Source organism: Aegilops tauschii, chromosome 3 (genome assembly GCF_002575655.3).
Source record: "Aegilops tauschii subsp. strangulata cultivar AL8/78 chromosome 3, Aet v6.0, whole genome shotgun sequence".
Lineage (NCBI taxonomy): Eukaryota > Viridiplantae > Streptophyta > Magnoliopsida > Poales > Poaceae > Aegilops > Aegilops tauschii.
The window spans coordinates 569,508,633-569,527,865 of NC_053037.3; positions in this window are offsets into that span (position 1 = coordinate 569,508,633).

Sequence of the window (19,233 nt, forward strand, 5' to 3'; positions counted from 1 at the left end):
ATCCTAGAAGTAATATACTTACTAGTAGTTGCAATCTGCCAAACTATTAGGCAATTTGACCTTCCCCACATCCTCACCGTCTTTGCCTTCTTCCACATCCTTGTTTTGTGTAGGTTAGCCATGAAATTTTTAGTTTATGACAATAACATGATCAATATTGAAATCATATGACATTAACATAGATTGAAATATACCAACACATTTAAGTCTTTGTGGGCACCCTTGATATAACTTCCACCACAGACCAATGCCTTCACCAGGTAAGGTTTCACAGAGCTCCTATAATCATCTAGAATTCTTCTACTCGTGCAAAAAGTGGATTCTGAAGACACCGAGCTAGCTGGGATAGTTAAGAACCATCTCGCCATGTTTGCCACGACTCTAGAAGATTGAAATTGGCACCCATGGCCTCATTTGCATCATCCATATAGATTCTCAACTCACTTTTAGACCGTTTTGTAAAAGTGGATGATAAGTACGAGAGAAACTCATAATCTGCGGGCGGCATCACTACAAAAAAAGACACATCCGTGACATTTTGGGCTGAACGAAAATCTTTTTTGTCATACTTATGACACTTCTATGAAGATAATTGTGAAAAAACCCGGTATCATCATAGATGTGGTGGGGTCCTACTTCTATGACAAAAAATCATGACAGAAAATGGGCTTTTCGTCCTGGGCGGGCCGGAGACGCAGCTGCATGACATTCTTTGGCCGTCCATGAAGGAAAAAACCGTGCTAGAAGCGAGGGCGCGGAAAATATCGGGGAGTCGCCGGTTACGGTGGGTGGTCGGGGGCCGAGCGATGCGCGTTTCTCTCGTACGTACGCGCGTGTGTGCGAGGCGTTGGGCTCTAACTGAACCCGAGTGAGGCGTTGGGCTCTAACTGAACCCGAGCGATTGCACTACAGGCTACGCGTTACTGAACCCGAGCGATCGATCTATGGCTGTTAACTGAACCCGATGGAGCGATTCCTTCGCTACTGTTGCTAACTGAAGCTGATCGATGCTGCCACTGGATGAACAATGAGCGTTGTGGGGGGGGGGGTGGGTTGGATAAACAGTTCCCGGTGGGGGTGGATGAACAGGACCCCGTGGCGTTGCCTCTGGATGAACAGTGAGCGTTGCTGGGGGGTTTGGATGAACAGTTCCCGGTGGGGGTGGATGAACAGGACCCCGATCGTTCGAGCCGGTTGGGGCTGGATGAACAGGACCCCGTGGAGGGTAGGATGAGCAGGACCACCCCGTGGAGGGCAGGATGAACAGTAGACGGTGGAGGGCAGGATGAACAGTAGCCCGTGGAGGGGTGGTTGAACAGGAGCCCGTGGAGAGGGCTGGTTGAACAGTAGCCGATGGAGTAGCGCGCGGTGGAGGCTAGATGAACAGGAGCCCGTGGATGAACAGTCGTAGGTGGAGGCTGGAGGAGGTCGACGGTGGATGAACAGTAGCCCGTGGAGGCTGGAGGGGGTCGACGGTGGAGATGAACAGTATCCAGTGGATTCCCGTTTTGCGGTACATCACACCCTTCCCGATGAACAGGACCCCCGTTTCGACCGTAGCGCTCCAACACAAGTCCGTTTCCTCCGTTTTGCGGTACCCCACACCCCTCCCGAGCAACAGGACCCCCGTTTTGACCGTAGGAGGTCCGTTTCCTCCGTTTTGCGGTACGCCAGACCCCTCCCGATGAACAGGATCCCGTTTCGAACGTGGCCGGTCGAACACAAGGCCGTTTCCTTCGTTCTGCGGTACGCCAGACCTCGTTTCCATCGGCTGTTCCGTCCAAGCCCTCCCGATGAACACGACGACGCATTCCATTCCGACCCAGCCGGTTGGCTCCCCACGAACACGACGACGACGCTGTTTCTCCGTTCCGACCCAGCCATGTACACGAGCCGTGGCCGTACGTATGCGCGAGCAGGCGTTCAAGACCCTGCCCGTATGTACGTACGTGGCCGTATTTTCTTTCTTGCACCCTAGCCGCTGTACGTACGTGTACATGCTACGTGCGCGCCTCTACTACGACACGTGCGTGCCTCTACATCGACTAGTATCTACGTACACGTTCGCGACCAGAATGACAACGCTATGTACGCTTCGACCAGGTGGGTCCCGACTGTCAGCCACTTCTTTGCCTGCGAAGATGTAGCTGGTGGGTCCCAGCAGTCAGGGGGGCGAATCATTTTTTTTTGCCCGGACGCACTTCATTGCGTGCGAAGATGTAGCTGGTGGGTCCCAGCAGTTAGGTTTTTTTTGCCCGGACGCACTTCCTTGCGTGCGAAGATGTAGCTGGTAGGTCCCAGCAGTCAGGGGGAAACGTTTTTTCGCGAAATACAGTTGCCCGTCTGGTGGGTCCCTGCTGTCAGGTGGAGGAATAATTATTTTCCGCGTAATAAGGAGGCACTTCCTTGCGGCTGCCGTGGACCCAGCTGTCAGCCTCTCCACGATAGTACTCTTCCGATGGAAGTCGTTCCTTGACCATGTTGACCATGCCGCGCCGAGAGCACCAGGGCGGTGGACGACGGCGAGGCCTAGGAAGGGGACGACGCGGAGCCGGGGAAGACGCGGCAGTGGATGCCCACGCGGAGAGGAGTACGAGGGTTCACTGGTTCGGCTGCGGTGTGAGGCTGCCGTCGCCGCAGAATAACAGGGGGTGTGGGTGAATAGAGGGATGCCCTGGCCAGCGGTGGGAGTAGTAGGGGGCGGTGAGGCGTGCACGGGAGGCGGGAGCAGGCGGTCCCGCCGGCGCTGGATTTGGCGGCTGTAGCAAGAAGATCAGAGATTGAAGAAACACGACGGCCGTTGGATTGACATCCAACGGTTACGTCTGCTAGAATCGTTTGTTGACATATATAATAACTAAAAAATTCTTGCATACGCGTCAACTTAATAGGCCCATAAGTCAGACCGTTCCCTCTTTTTTTAATAATTTATATATAGCTCATTGCGACTTCTTATGCAATTTATTGTAGTCCGTTTTTTTGGTTGGCCAGGGCCAATTTCGCATATTTCTGTGGGTTCCAAACTATTTTTAATACCGAAATGTCGAGCCATATTTAAAGTACTTTCAAGATATATTTAAATTAGGTTAATGCCCAGTGAAATAGGAATCTAAAAATGTGAAAAAATTCAGAAATTACAAAGTAATTGCCAATTTGTCATCTGTTTTTATATTTACAACCCATTTCATATTACTTTCAAGATTTGCAGGTGTCTTGAAAGAGTTGCAGCCCATCAGGGCGTAGAAAAATAAGTAGGCCTGGATTGGGTATTCTTCAGAAAAAATAAACTGGGCTCATTTTCACAAAGAAAAAGTAGCTGGGCTGGTCACATGGTGAACATAAAATATAAACCTGGGCTAGACGGGCCACAGCCCAGTTCAAACCCTGCTCCGTCTCAACAATGACAAAAAAATACTGCTCGAGCTGCTACGTCCCAGGTGTCAGCCGATCTTGTGATGTTCTCTTGTCTATTGACTATATACGCTCACAATGTCGTGGGTCTCGGATGTTAGGAAAACACTAGGAGGAAGAATTTTATTTTTCCATACGCTGACATGGTGGGCACTAATGTTATCCCCCCCACGTACTTCTGCCGATTCCTGTTGTTTGTTGACCATGTTGACAACGCGAGAGGGTGGCGTCGCGGCGAGCGCACCAAAGCGCGCGGAGGACGACGGCGAGGCCTCGGACGTCGGCGTTAATGATTTAGGAGACGGTGGGGCGGCGATGCGTGCGCTGAGGCGCAGCCAGCCGTGGGAGGCGGAAGTAGGCAGCCCCGCCGGCGCTGGTTTGGTTTTGGCGGCTGGAGGAAGACAGGACTGAAGAAACACGATAGACTGTAAAAGCAGCAGGAGTACTTAACAACCTTAACTGAAACCAGCAGGGGCACTTAACAGCCATAGTTGAAAGCAGTATGAGTACTTATACAGGTTCAACCGTACAAAGCACGCCTCGAACAGTGCTACTTTGCCTACAGTTAACCAAGGGTGAGGCCGCCAAGCCCCAGGACAAGGCCCAGGCACCACCCCGCGCATCCACAACCTTCTGAAAGCGGCTTCATCTCGCAATGTGGTCAATAAACAGGATATTCGCTTTAGATCCATGGAAAAGCAGGAACATAATCTTCTGTCCTATTCTCAAAGATGGACGGGTCTTCATTATTTGAGACCACCCATGAATAAGTATCTTTTCACCTCCAAGGGGAATGGAGTAGGTCGACATAAACATTATGTTGTGACCAAGCGCAAGTATGACCCGACCATGGTCATGCATCTGTATAGGAACAATAGAACTGGGCAGTTTCTGTTTCAAGAAGATCACAGCTGTAAAACTATGTATAAGCAATAGTTTATGAACAACATATATAACAGAAAATAGCTCGTACCATAAGTTTCTGCACACAGTTGGACATGTTCAACGAGTGCAGCAGTGGCACACATATCCCACGTGGCCTTCCACCATTGAAACGCCCCACAAGGACCTCAAGACGATCAATAAAGTGTAGGAACTTGTGGATGTCGTCCCAGTCAACTTCAGTGCCATCAGTAACAGCCGAGTTGTTACAGAATAACAAATGAGCAGCCTTCTTAACTCTGAAAAAACCTACACGTGCCACCAATTATAAGAAAATATTAGTTAGAAGTAGCATCTTCGTGAGAGATTCGTTGCTACTTCTAAAGTTAAATTGTGATCAGTTAGACAGAATAGGTGGATTAAGAAGTAATTGAGGCAACAAGCAAGAACCAGATACAAAACTAATAGGGATGAACAATTGGAACGACGTCGGGGTGGAAGATCGCAGTGAAGATGAGACCAGGTTCTGCTATTTCCATTAACATTCGTGCGCCAACTTTCAGTCCGTAACACTTGAGAAAGTTTATCCAAGTTCGCCATAAAAATGCAGCGATCTTCTTGGTTCCTAAACCCAACTCGAAACTTATATCCATGGCTTGTCTTCACTGTTACCATTAAACTAATGTATTCAGTTATGGCAAGGCCGAGCATCTTGAGTACATGTGTTCTGGCAGAGCAAGGAATGCACTGCAGGAAATATAATATGAGAACACAATGTATTCCCTATATCCAAATCTAGAAATAATTTCCTCCTTCACGTCAGTGTTGACCATGGTACTAGTACCTTTTATCCAAATATAGCAATCCAAATTTCCAAATTAGTCGACATCATGTTCAAAAAACCCCACCCTCCCGGATAGAAAAGAGGATTCTAGGAACATACTGTGCACGTTTTAAAATCCTGTGTTAGGATGAGAAGGAACAAGTGTGGCGTCTCGCCGAGGGCACAGAAACCTATAGGGTCCTCGCACTTTGGGCACTGCAAATGAAACACACTAGATTCAGTAGGAAGAAAAATGCATCAACGGCGGCGGCTGCCATCCTAGGAGTACCCGCGACCAAGGGACTTGGATTTATCGGGGATGGATGAAGAATTCGTATCAGGTTCTCCATGAGAAAACCCTATGCAATCGCCGAGCGGGGGTTTTCTCTGAACAAGCAGACAAGGGAGAAGGGATTCAGGCCGAGTGAAATATTGCCGCTTCGTCCGTCCAGCTTACTGCTAAAGCTGGAAAGGTGGGGGTTTTTGTGATTTGACGGCTCATTGGGCATTAATGCGGCGCTACGACTAGGGTGTGTCTACCGTGCAGTTGTGCACTCTAATTTGGTGCATATGGCATGTGGACCCCGTTGCCGGATGCCCCACATATCAGCGCAAGGAAGTAGAAAGACAGGAGTAACTAGTTATTACACATAAATATATTTTTGACAGAGAGATATTCCCTCTGTAAAGAAATATAAAGATCTTTTATATCATAACTCTATACATAAGAAAAATCAAGGGGAATATATATAACATATATAATTATAAAAAACAGAGTTTTTTTTAACACGGTATAGATGAGTTGGTGATGATGGTGTGCCTGTCATCCTGCAATATAGGCCGCCCGATTTATATCTGACGGATAGGAAGGAAACTATGGTAATTTTGCAAAAAGGTACCCACACACCTCTCCGCATTTGAAAATAAGGCCTTCCCTCGTTCATCCTTTTCTCTCACAAGATAAAATACTCATACAAATGCATCTTGATGTTACGTGCAACGCACGGGCATTATGGGGGTTCAGCTGAGAAATACTCAGACAGGCTCACGGTTCTGGACTTTGGGCCACAGGCCGGTGGGCCTGCATTGTTTGGGGGCCCATGTGTTCTACCTCAGTGCTTTTCATATTGCAAGCGGTCGGTACGGCACTGGTTTTAGATGCTGTCGCAAGGCAAATACACAAAATTGAATAAAGTACAACAGCTGTTGGAATGAAATCAAACGACAGTTCCTAACCAGCAATCAGAGTTGCAATTCTATCAATGATACTGTCGTACTACTTATACACACAGGACACTTGTTTCACCATGCCAGAGTTTTGTACCCCTTTACCTGTGCACGGGCAGTCGGAGCCGCACCCACGGTCACACCAAGCAGAACAGGGGAGGTGAGCCAAGGTAAGACCGAAGCCCAAGATAACCAGAGCAACGCCAAGGCCAAGACCACAAAGAGCAAAGGGCCGAAGCAGGTTCCCCCGGCAAGACCCTTGCCGGGGCAGCATTAGCAGCCCCGGCAAGACCCTTGCCGGGGCAGCTCGCCCCACACCAACAGAGCGAGCCACCCTTGAGCCCACGGTCTCCAATATCACGTTGGGCCAGGGCTCGGGAGGCACCTCCATGGTGGCATGCAGATCTTTGTGAAGACAAGAAACACTCAAGATCAGATGAGGATTAGAAGACGACGATCCTCGGCAGGATCCTTGTCGAGGAAGGCCACCAGACCCCCGGCAAGGCCCTTGCCGGGGACGACAGCGCGCCATGGCAAGACCCTTGCCGGGCCGCCCGGCAAGGCCCTCACCGAGGACGCCAGCAGGGCCACTACCAGGCCCGCAACAACCAAGTCTCCACCACCGTTCACATGCAGCTGCTAGCCCAACCAGCTGGGCGGGCAGAGGGAGTCCGGGATTAGGGGGTCCTCGGACAGCCGGACTATCTCCTTTGGCCGGACTGTTGGACTATGAAGATACAAGATTGAAGACTTCGACCCGTGTCCGGATGGGACTCTCCTTGGCGTGGAAGGCAAGATTGGCAATACGAATATGTAGATCTCCTCCCTTGTAACCGACTTTGTGTAACCCTAGCCCCCTCCGGTGTCTATATAAACCGGAGGGTTCACTCCGTAGGGCAACAACAATCATACCGTAGGCTAGCTTCTAGGGTTTAGCCTCTACGATCTCGTGGTAGATCAACTCTTTTAATACTCATATCATCAAGATCAATCAAGCAGGAAGTAGGGTATTACCTCCATCGAGAGGGCCCGAACCTGGGTAAACATCGTGTCCCCCGCCTCCTGTTACCATTAGCCTTAGACGCACAGTTCGGGACCGCCTACCCGAGATCCGCCGGTTTTGACACCGACATTGGTGCTTTCATTGAGAGTTCCACTGTGCCGTCATCATAAGGAAGGATGGCTCGTCTCGTTGTCAGGGACAACATCACCTCTGGGGGAGCCCTGGCTGTAGGCCAAACTCTCCGACTAGGCGGCTTCGTCATGACCGCCCGTTCGGCCGCTACGCCGACGATGACATCTCGGGTCATCGAAAACAGCCTCCATATCGGCTCGGAACTTACCGAGCGGATGAATCCAATGGAGCTCTCCTCTTTAAACGAGCTCTTGGATCGCATCGCCGCTTTGGGAGTCGCTACGGACTATGATCGGATTGGGCTTAAACCCGACCAAAGGGAGATTAACTCTCCGCCGGTCACCCATCAGATAGCGGTGGTGGAGGAGCAATGCGGCGATTCTTCCTCTATCTTGAGGACAAACTATGTCCGGATTCCCGAGCTCTCTGAGCCGGATACCCGTCTACGGGAAGACATCGCCCAAACCCTGAACCTAGAATCAGGCAGCGGGCCAGACCTATCGGGCAACATCCCAGAGCCCGAGCTCCCAAGATCGGAAACTCCACTGCCCCTGGGTCTCAGATCGGGTCAAGGTTCGGACTTAAATCCACCCACCCACCCAAACATAAACGATCTTTCCCACATTAGACAAGAGCCCCAGGAGATAGTACACCACTATTGGGCCAGATTCCTCCTTGTAATGAACAAGGTCAAGGACTGTCGTGAGGAAGACGCAATTTCATTCTTTTGCAATAATTGCACGGACAAGGGAATCCTCAACGCCATAAGTCGCCGTGACATAGCACACTTCGCTGACTTGGCGGCCATAGTACAAAAGTACTGTGCGATGGAAAGCGCCTGGAAAACCCAAACAAAATTTGGGATGCTCCGGCTCTGACAAAATCCCCAGTCCGAACTAAAAGGGTGCACTCTCGTAAGTCGCCCGACCCAATTACAAAGAAGCAAAAGCCCACTACAGGGCGTGGAACCGTATTGGAGGGATGGCTTAATGGGCCATGCAAAATTCACAGTACAACGGATACCATACGAACACACAGCCTTAGAGCATGTTGGGTACTCCGGCAGGTGGCCAAGAGCTGTGAGGATCTCCTCATTAAAAATACCGCAGAGCACCATCCCGTGGATAACAACAATACAGTATTGACAGTCTTCGAGACCTTCACCTCAAATAATAGGCGTAAGCAAGCACTCCGCAGCCTTGCCGAAGTCTGCCACGTGGCAGCAATAAATCCATGGAGCGACACGGCTATCACCTTCAATGCCAGTGACGAACCTAAATTCCGAACAGCCCGAGCACCAGCCGCCTTGGTCCTTAGTCCAATTGTGGACGGATTTCGGCTTACTAAAGTGCTCATGGACGGCGGCAGCGGATTAAACCTCATTTATGAGGAGACTCTTCAAAAAATGGAAATAGACAGAAACCGCATTGAGCAAAGCAGCACGACCTTCAGAGGAATCATCCCTAGTCGGGAGGCACGATGCGCTGGGAAAATCACACTAGATGTGGTATTCGGCACGCCGGAGAATTATAGGACCGAAGAAATTACATTCCAAGTGGCCCCGTTCAGTAGCGGATACCATGCCCTTTTAGGGCGGGAGGCATTCACAATCTTCCAAGCCATACCCCATTACGGGTACATGAAGCTCAAAATGCCCGGGCCCAATGGAATCATCACTCCAGCCAGTGATCCAGACATAGCACTCCGCGCCGAAAACAAAACAGCCGCACTGGCCCTCGAGGCATTATCCGAAGCCCTCGCGGCCGAGGAATTAACTGCGCTGCACTCCACAGTGGACAGGGACGACGTGATACTCGACAAAAGATCCAAGTCAACCTCTTTTAAACCAGCGGATGAAATAGTCAAATTCCAAGTCCACCCAACGGACCCTACGAAAATAGCATCCATCGGGGCACAGTTAAACCCCGCTGTAGATGCCGCACTACGGGAGTTCCTGTGCAAGAATTGGGACATATTCGCCTGGCATCCTTCAGACATGCCAGGAATCCCACGCAGGCTGGCCGAGCATAGCCTTAACATTCTAAAGGGATTCAAGCCGGTCAAGCAGACTCTTCGGCGTTTCTCTGAACCTAAGCGACAAGCCATGGGAGAGGAGCTAGCCAAGTTACTGGAGGCCGGATTCATTAGAGAAATAAAACATCCGGACTGGCTAGCAAACCTGGTGATGGTACCAAAGAAGGACAAATCCTGGCGCCTATGCGTCGACTTCAAGGACCTTAATAAGGCTTGCTCAAAGGATCCCTTCCCCCTCCCTCGCATTGATCAAATTATCAACGCTACCGCAGGACACGACTCATTGTGCTTCCTCGACGCATACTCCGGTTACCACCAAATTAAGATGGCGGAGTCCGATCAAGCCGCAACGGCATTTATCACTCCATACGGCCCCTTCTGTTTTAACACAATGCCCTTCGGGCTCAAAAACGCCGGTGCAACCTATCAACGCATGATTCAGACATGTCTGGAAAAACAGATCGGCAAAACAGTGGAGGAATACATAGACGATGTGTTCGTTAAAACCAGACACGTCGAATCCTTAATAGACGACTTGAGGCTCACGTTCGACAATCTCCGAACATACGACATCAAGCTCAATCCGGAAAAAATGCGTTTTCGGCGTGCCCGCCGAAAAGCTCCTAGGCTTCATCGTCTCCAGTAGAGGAATTGAAGCAAATCCGGCTAAAATCCAAGCTCTGTCACAGTTGGCTATCCCAACTGACCTCAAGCAAATCCGAGCCTTAAGCCGCTTTATCTCCCGATTAGGAGAAAAGGCACTACCCCTTTATCGCCTTCTTCGGTGCACCGAACACTTCGAGTGGACGGGTGCGGCCACGGCCGGATTGGAAGAAATAAAAGCCATCCTGGCCACCAACCCAATCTTGGCCACGCCAAATGTCGGCGAACCAATGCTGTTATATATAGCGGCAACTCACCAAGTTGTAAGCGCAGTGCTCGTCGTCGAACGAGAGACAGACAGACATAAATTCCCACTTCAAAAGCCGGTATATTATGTATCCACTGTCCTCACTCCATGCAAATCACGGTACCCACATTCTCAAAAGATAGCATACGCGGTATTTATGGCATCCCGGAAATTACGACACTACTTTCAAGAGTGTTCAATTACGGTGGCCTCGGAAGTACCACTCAATGCCATAATAAACAACCGCGATGCCACGGGTCGGATTGCCAAATGGGCTATCGAGCTCCTCCCGTTCGACATAACATATAAACCACGGCGAGCCATTAAGTCTCAAGTACTGGCCGATTTCGTCGCCGAATGGACAGAAGCCAAACTCCCTAAGGAGTACGGCACGTACTCCAATTGGATTATGCACTTCGACGGCTCTAAAATGCTGGCTGGTCTGGGGGCTGGCGTCGTCCTGACGTCCCCCACCGGAGATACAGTCCAATACGTACTCCAAATAGTATACATAGACTCCAACAACGCAGCCGAACACGAGGCCCTGTTACATGGTCTCCGGATGACAGTTTCCATGCGCATTCAACGCCTGGACGTGCGTGGGGACTTGAACCTCGCAATATCTCAAATAAATGGAGACTTCGACGCCAAGGATCCGAAAATGGCGGCTTATCGCAACGCCGTCCTCAAAATGTCAGCTCGGTTCGAGGGGCTTGAATTCCACCATGTGGCTCGGGAAAACAATCAGGCGGCGGATATCCTCGCCCGTGTCAGCGCTAAGCGCGACCCTGTCCCACCTAACATCTTCTTGGAAAGGCTGTTTAAGCCATCCATTGTATGGGAAGGGGGCACCGGTAACAATAGTCCGGACCCGGCCACAACACCAGGTACCGAACACTCTGACACAATCGGAGGCTCCGCCATCGAAATAACACCTTCAGCCCACGTGATAATGGCCGTCATCGCCCCGTGGACAGAACCATTCCTAGCCTACCTAACTAGGCAGGAACTACCCGAGGACCAAAATGAGGCACGCTGCATAGTGCGGCGGTCTAAAGCCTACAAGGTCCACGAGGGAGAGCTTTACAAGAAAAGCACCACCGGAGTCCTTCAAAGGTGCATCTCTAAGAGGAAGGGTGGAAACTTTTGGCAGAAATTCATGCTGGACTTGGCGGCCACCACGCCGCAGCTCGGGCCCTTGTAAGCAAGGCCTTCCGTAGAGGTTTCTACTGGCCGACGGCCCGAGCAGACGCACAGGACCTTGTCCAACGTTGCCTCGGTTGCCAGCTTTTTGCAAACCAAAGCCATATGCCGCCTACCGCCCTCCAAACAATCCCCATTACTTGGCCCTTTGCAGTCTGGGGGCTCGATATGGTCGGACCCCTCAAAGGGGGAAGCCATAAGAAAAAATACTTATTGGTCATGGCGGATAAATTCACCAAATGGATAGAAGCCAAACCTGTTAAAACGGCCGAATCCGGACCAGTGATAGACTTCATATCCGTTATGGCATCCCCCACAGCATCATCACCGGTAACGGCTCGAACTTCACAGCCGACGAGGTAAAACTTTGGTGCAGCAACATTGGCATCAAGCTCGATTATGCTTCTGTCTATCACCCGCAAACTAACGATCAAGTCGAGCAAGCAAATGGTCTTATCATGAGCGTCATTAAACCCAGATTAGTGCGGTCCTTAAAGGAATCAAACACACACTGGGTAGAGGAGCTCGACTCCGTACTATGGGGGCTGCGGACCACGCCGAATTGCACTACCGGATACACACCGTTTTTATGGTGTACGGCGCAGAGGCGGTACTGCCCTGCGACATAATTCATTATTCACCTCAAGTGCGCATGTATGAAGAAAAAGAGGCCGAGCTCAATTGGCAGGATAGTTTGGATGCCCTGGAGGAGGAGCGTGACGTGGCAAAAGCCCGTTCCGCATTCTATCAGCAACAGGCTCGAATGTATCAAAGCAGAGAAGTACGGGCCAAAGCTTATAACGTTTGCGAACCCGTTCTACGCCTACCAGAGAAGAAAAAGAACGTGCTCAAGCCCAAATGGGAAGGTCCCTTCATTATTGACCAGGTTCTGACCGGTGGAGCGTACCATCTGCGGGATGCATCGGATAATTGACTCGAGCCAAACCCATGGAACGCAGCCAGACTCCGAAGGTTCTACGCCTAGTGCCGGACTCTATGTTCGTCTCCTTACCTCCGTCAATTTTTTACATATCTGTTATCTGTCTTTTCTCTCTTTCTCTCTCCTTTTTTCCTTTTCTTCAAGGCCTTAAAAGGCTAAATTGTGTCTTGACTACACAATCTTGACGCGCTAACCATGCTCATTATACCTGGGGGCTTCTTATACAGAAGCTTAATATAACTATTTTCCGGGCTTTATGCCCCACACATGTGTTATTCTTCCACATGTACCTTTTTTCGCCATTATATGCATCGATATGACTTAAGTTTTGGCCAAGCTAGGTTGCCTGGCTCTTGTGTTTATGCCCTACGTTCCCGTTAATTCGGCTAGGGCATAAGGGGAGCACCTCTGCGATTGTTACTGCCGGGTCAGCCGGATGTGTACCTCAGACTGGGTGAAGCCGAAAGCTAGCGTTCTTAAGGGAATACTCGGTCGGTGAACAAAAGATGACTTTTATTTATTTTAATACATGCCCCCAGATGTTTATAGCCTGCGTCTCTTTTCACAGTTCGGACATGCACATTAGGGCATGCCTACCCAGGGAAAGGAACCCTTAATAGAACTATTCTCCCTGGAAGATGTTTCTTACTATCCATGTAATATAACATAGCTAGTTGGGTACTTGTCTGTTCAACCACTTATGACCCCTACGCCTGGTTTCCACGCGTACCCTGGTTTTTACATAACTGAGCGGGTATTCAGATACACTCCGGACTATCGGGTCTAGAGGTCGAAGCGAAAAGGTCCGCCATGACAAATGATTTACAATCCGGCTAGGGACAATATATGTCATTTGAAGTACACAGTCACTTAGACTAACTAAATTCTTCTTCTATACCATCCAACAGGCTGTCTAGCCTACAATCCTGTTGGGAATACTTTGCGGCTAATTCTACTTGGTCATACACCAAACTGACGGGGATCTCTTTCCCATCAGGCCCCACAGGTCCGACCTCGGCCATGTGGTTAGGGTCAGCCTTGGTATACCGCGTCTTCACCATGGCCCAGGCTTCCCTCGCACCTTGTCGGCAGGCTGATATCTTCCATAATCGGAAGCGTCGCCGCGCTCCCTTGAGCTTCTCTACAAGCTCCCCCATGCCCCCTGGCAGGGAGACGGATGGCCACAAGGCTTGGGCAATGCCCTGCATCACCTGCCGAATTTGTTCGTGCAGTTGTGAGAGCTCTGGCAGAAGATCACCCGCGGACCCGGGCATCTCCTCCTCGGGACGACCCGTCAGCATACCTGCAGATATAAAACTGTTAGCCAGTTTCTTCGCCGAACTCTTTCAAAGTTCGTTCAAGCACTTAGTGAAAATGCCGAGTCGAAGCCTCTTATTCTCCTTTACGGAGTCAGCAAGCTGCACCCGAACATCCTTCAGTTCCATGCCCAGCTGGATATTGGCGTCTTGGAGATCGTTTTTCTCCCACCTAACTTGCGTGAGCATGCGCTCGCCAGCCTTTAGCTGTCGTAGAGCATGTTGCTCATCCGGATTCACTGCGGGACCATCTGCATAATCTATTGTTAGATTTGCACGCATGCCGCATACTACCTGGTACATGACATTCTTTGCAATGAAAACAAGCGTTACCAGATGGGGCCTTCTTGGACTCCTTTACTGCGGCAACTGCGGCCTCGAGCTGGGCTTTGCACTCCTCTAGCTCTAAAGACAACTGGGTATTCTTCTCCGTAAGAACCTATGCAAACAATGATCCTTAAATCAGTTGGGTCAACTGTTTCAAGTCTCAGGGGCTACTGATATACATAACTATTAGATTTCCTTACCCATATATCTTTTACATTCTGGTCCGTGGCTCTGGCAAGACCATTTTGAGCAGCTCGGATGTACGCGTCTCCTGAGTTGAAGGCATCGAACGCCTCTTGGGAGAAACAAGCGTCACGGAGTACGGCCCGGCGACGCCTGTGATTCATGGCGCTCTCCACTTCGGAATTTGTAACGGATAGCCTATCCGCATCCTCTGTAGGAGGAACATCTGGCATTGGCCCCATGTTAGCTTCCGCCTCTATGTTCGGCTCTAGAGCCCGACTGGTGGAGGTGTGACCGGCAACCTCTCCGGATATAGTCCGGCGAGCGTTTGTCCTACTAGGAAACATGGACATTATTTTATTTTAAAAGACGACAACCACGGAGCGGGGTTTTGTTTCATACCTCTGCGACGGCCTCTCAGTCCTGACCGCCTTCCTTTTAAACCTACCCGTCTTCGGTGCCCCTTGTTGGTGAGTCACTGCGGGTTCGGCATGGCGTCCCGAGGGCCTTCCCTGTAAGACACCATATGTGTGCGGTAGGTGAAGTGCAGAAAAAGGGATCCTTCTTGGAAGTTAGGGCTCCGGTTTTACTTACATGCGATGCAGGGAGTAGTCCAGGATAATCGGCTATGATGGCCACCATGGCATCGTCGCAACTCAATTGATAGAACGTCCTGTCAATCAGCTCCACAAATATGTCCGGATCCTCATCGAGTCCGGGGTCGAGGGCCCGGTCAGGGTTCTCTGGTTGTGGAGACTGGCTGTGGACCTCCCTCACAGCTTTTCGCAGTTCCTGCTTTGAAATAGCAAGGTAAATACTCATGACAAAGAATGCGGAAAGGATTGGAGTGGAAAGTAGCGGCTCACCCAGCTTGGGGGGTTGTACATGGAGAATCCATCCCGTGGCTTAATGCGGACGAACTCCTCTTCTTCTCCTTTATACAAATCGGACAGGATTTTTGCTAGAGCAGGAACTGAGTCCGGTCCCTTACGCCCGCAGCGGGTGGCATCATCTTCCCCGTTGAAGTGCCACATGGGGTGCCCTCGATATTGAAGTGGTTGTACCCCCCGCATTATACATATTGACATAACCTCGATTATTGTCAGTCCTGATTGAGCCAGCATCTTTATCCGGCCCATCAGGTAAAGGACTTCTCCGTTATCTTCCTCCTGAGGGCTCCGAGGGCGCCAGCTGCGGCGTTTCTTCAGGGGAGCATTGTCGAACTCAGGGAGGCCCATCTGAATAGGGTCCGGAAGGGGGACGTCCTCCATATAAAACCACTCCGAAGGCCAGTCTTCAGATGTGTTCTTCGGAGTACCGGACAGGTATCCGGTCCCGGCGATGCACCATATTTCGGCTCCTCCCACTTGGTACAGTGACCCCTCCTGTGTATGGGGTACGAGGCATAATAGCCTCCTCCATAGCTCGAAATGAGCTTCGTAGCCCGGAAACAGCTCGCAAAGGGCGACATAGCCAGCTATGTGTAATATGGAGGCGGGAGTGAAATTATGCAGCTGGAGGCCATAGAACTCCAGGAGCCCGCGAAGGAACAGATGAATTGGAAATCCAAGCCCTCTTAATAAGTAATAGACGAGGCATACCCGCTCCCCCATGGATGGGCTGGGAAAGATCTCCGCTTGCTCCCCGCCGTTATAGGTGGTGAGCCCGGCTCGAACGGGGACCATATACGTTGGAGGGAGAAACCCCTGGGTCTGTAACTCTACTAATTGGCTGTGGGGGACGGAACACTTCTTCCAATTGCCGGGCTTAGGGCTACGGGAGCGAGAGGAGGAGCTGCGATGACCGGCCATGTTGGAATGGATTTTTTCCGGGCGCGCTCTGGTGGATACTCGCTATAGGAGGATGGTGTTATCTGGATCTGAGAATCCCCATCTCTTTAATAGACGATTTACCCACATGGCGAGGGAGGCAATTGTAAAAATGCCTCGACTTCTCGCATTCGCTCGACGCGTGGAGGATATCCATTATTAGGCACGGAAGCCAAGAAGTGCAACATTTATGGGAAGCCGGACACTACTCAAACAAGTATTCAGAATTTGGAGAAGAACCCGCCTTGCAATGCCGAAGAAAATCAGCGCGCCGGACTCATCGCCATTGAAGCCTGGTTCGGGGGCTACTGAGGGAGTCCTGGATTAGGGGGTCCTCGGACAGCCGGACTATCTCCTTTGGCCGGACCATTGGACTATGAAGATACAAGATTGAAGACTTCGACCCTTGTCCGGATGGGACTCTCTTGGTGTGGAAGGCAAGCTTGGCAATACGGATATGTAGATCTCCTCCCTTGTAAACGACTTTGTGTAACCCTAGCCCCCTCCGGTGTCTATATAAACCGGAGGGTTCAGTCCGTAGGAAAACAACAATCATACCATGTGCTAGCTTCTAGGATTTAGCCTCTACGATCTCGTGGTAGATCAACTCTTGTAATACTCATATCATCAAGATCAATCAAGCAGGAAGTAGGGTATTACCTCCATCGAGAGGACCCGAACCTGGGTAAATATCTTGTCCCCCGCCTCCTGTTACCATCCGCCTTAGACGCACAGTTCGGGACCCCCTACCCGAGATCCGCCGATTTTGACACCGACACGGGCACCTGCGTGGCAACATGGAGCTCCCAGGCCAACTCATCAAGCGCCTGCGTGGAGGCATGCAGATCTTCGTGGAGGCTCCACCACCGCGCCACCTCAGCTGCCTGCCTGCCTACGTGGTGCCGCATGCGTTGCTAGCCAGAGCCCGTGTCGAAGCAAGGAGGAGCGGCGATGGACGGTACGGGCCTCGCCCCCGTCCCCAATAAAGCAAGGGGACACCTAAGCTATGCATTAAATGCGTCTTGTCCTGTAATACGAGCGATAAGCTCATAGAACTGTGCGTCTTTCCACCTCCTGTGTGCCACTATGGCAGCCCCTTTCGACTATAAAAGGAGGCCCATGGCATACTGGAGGAGGATTCGTCTCTTTCGAACCACACACTCACCACAGCTAGTTCGAGAGCTCAAGAACTCTTTGAAATACACCCACCAAAGCAGGACTAGGGTTTTACGCATCCTCGCGGCCCGACCTGGGAAAACGATCCTTGTGCTGACTACTGATCCTGCTCTTCTTGCAACCCCGTGCCTCGGCAACCGTGACCGCTGAGGGAGTCCTGGATTAGGGGGTCCTCGGACAGCCGGACTATATCCTTTGGACGGACTGTTGGACTATGAAGATACAAGATTGAAGACTTCGTCCCGTGTACGGATGGGACTCTCCTTGGCGTGGAAGGCAAGCTTGGCAATACGGATATGTAGATCTCCTCCCTTGTAACCAACTCTGTGTAACCCTAGCCCACTCCGGTGTCTATATAAACCGGAGGGCTTAGTCCGTAGGACAACAACAATCATACCATAGGCTAGCTTCTAGGGTTTAGCCTCTACGATCTCGTGGTAGATCAACTCTAGTAATACTCATATCTTCAAGATCAATCAAGCAGAAAGTAGGGTATTACCTCCATCGAGAGGGCCCAAACCTGGGTAAACATCGTGTCCCCCGCCTCCTGTTACCATCAGCCTTAGACGCACCGTTCGTGACCCCCGACCCGAGATCCGCCGGTTTTGACACCGACATTGGTGCTTTCATTGAGAGTTCCACTGTGCCATCACCGTAAGGCTTGATGGCTCCTTCGATCATCGGCAATGATGTGATCCAGGGTGAGGATTTCCTCCCCGGACAGATCTTCGTGTTCGGCGGCTTCGCACTGCGGGCCAACTCGCTTGGCCATCTGGAGCAGATCGAGAGCTATGCCCCTGGCCATCAGGTCAGGTTTGGAAACTTGAACTATACTGCCGACATCCACGGAGACTTGATCTTCGACGGATTCGAGCCCAGGTCAGGTGCGCCGCACAATCACAACGAGCATGATTTTGCTCTGCCGTCGGACTGTGTTCGGGAGATCACACCTGTAACTACTCCGGCCTTCAATCTGGAACAGATTGCGCCATCCGAGGACGGGTGGATAGACCCCGCCATGGAGGCCGCACTCTCAGTGGCGATAGAGCCGAATACTGACTTCACACCTTATGAGAGCCGTGTTGCCGAACCATTGGATTCGTCCCCGGCCACGGGCTCCGAGCCGCCTGCGTCCGTGCCTACCGAATCCGATTGGGCACCGATCATGGAGTTTACCTCTACGGATATCTTTCAGCACTCGCCTTTTGGCGATGTGCTGAATTCATTAAGGTCTCTCTCCTTGTCAGGAGAACCTTGGCCGAACTATGTCCGGCTAGAATGGGATGCGGACGACGAAGAAATTCGCTCCCCACCGACCACCCACTTAGTAGCCACTATCGACGATTTAACCGACATGCTCGACTTCGACTCTGAAGACATGGACGGTATGGACGACGATGCAGGAGACGAACAGGAACCACCGCCCACAGGGCGCTGGACCGCCACCTCATCATATGATATATACATGGTGGATACCCCCAAAGAAGGCGATGGCGATAAGACAGGGGAGGATGACCTCTCCAAGAAGCAACCCAAGCATCGACGTCAGCGCCGCCGCTCTAAGTCCCACCATAGCAAAAGTAGTGATACCGGCACAAGAGACAATAACACTCCGGACAGTGCCGAAGATGACAACAATCCCCTCTAGCCAGATTTCGAGCGGGAGGATGAACAAGCTAGCCCTGCAGAACAGGCAGCAGATGGAGAAACGAAGGATGACAATTACATGCCTCTCTCCGAAGACGAGGTGAGCCTCGGCGACGAAGAATTTATCATGCCTGAGGATCCCGTCGAGCAGGAGCGCTTCAAGCGCCGGCTTATAGCCACAGCAAATAGC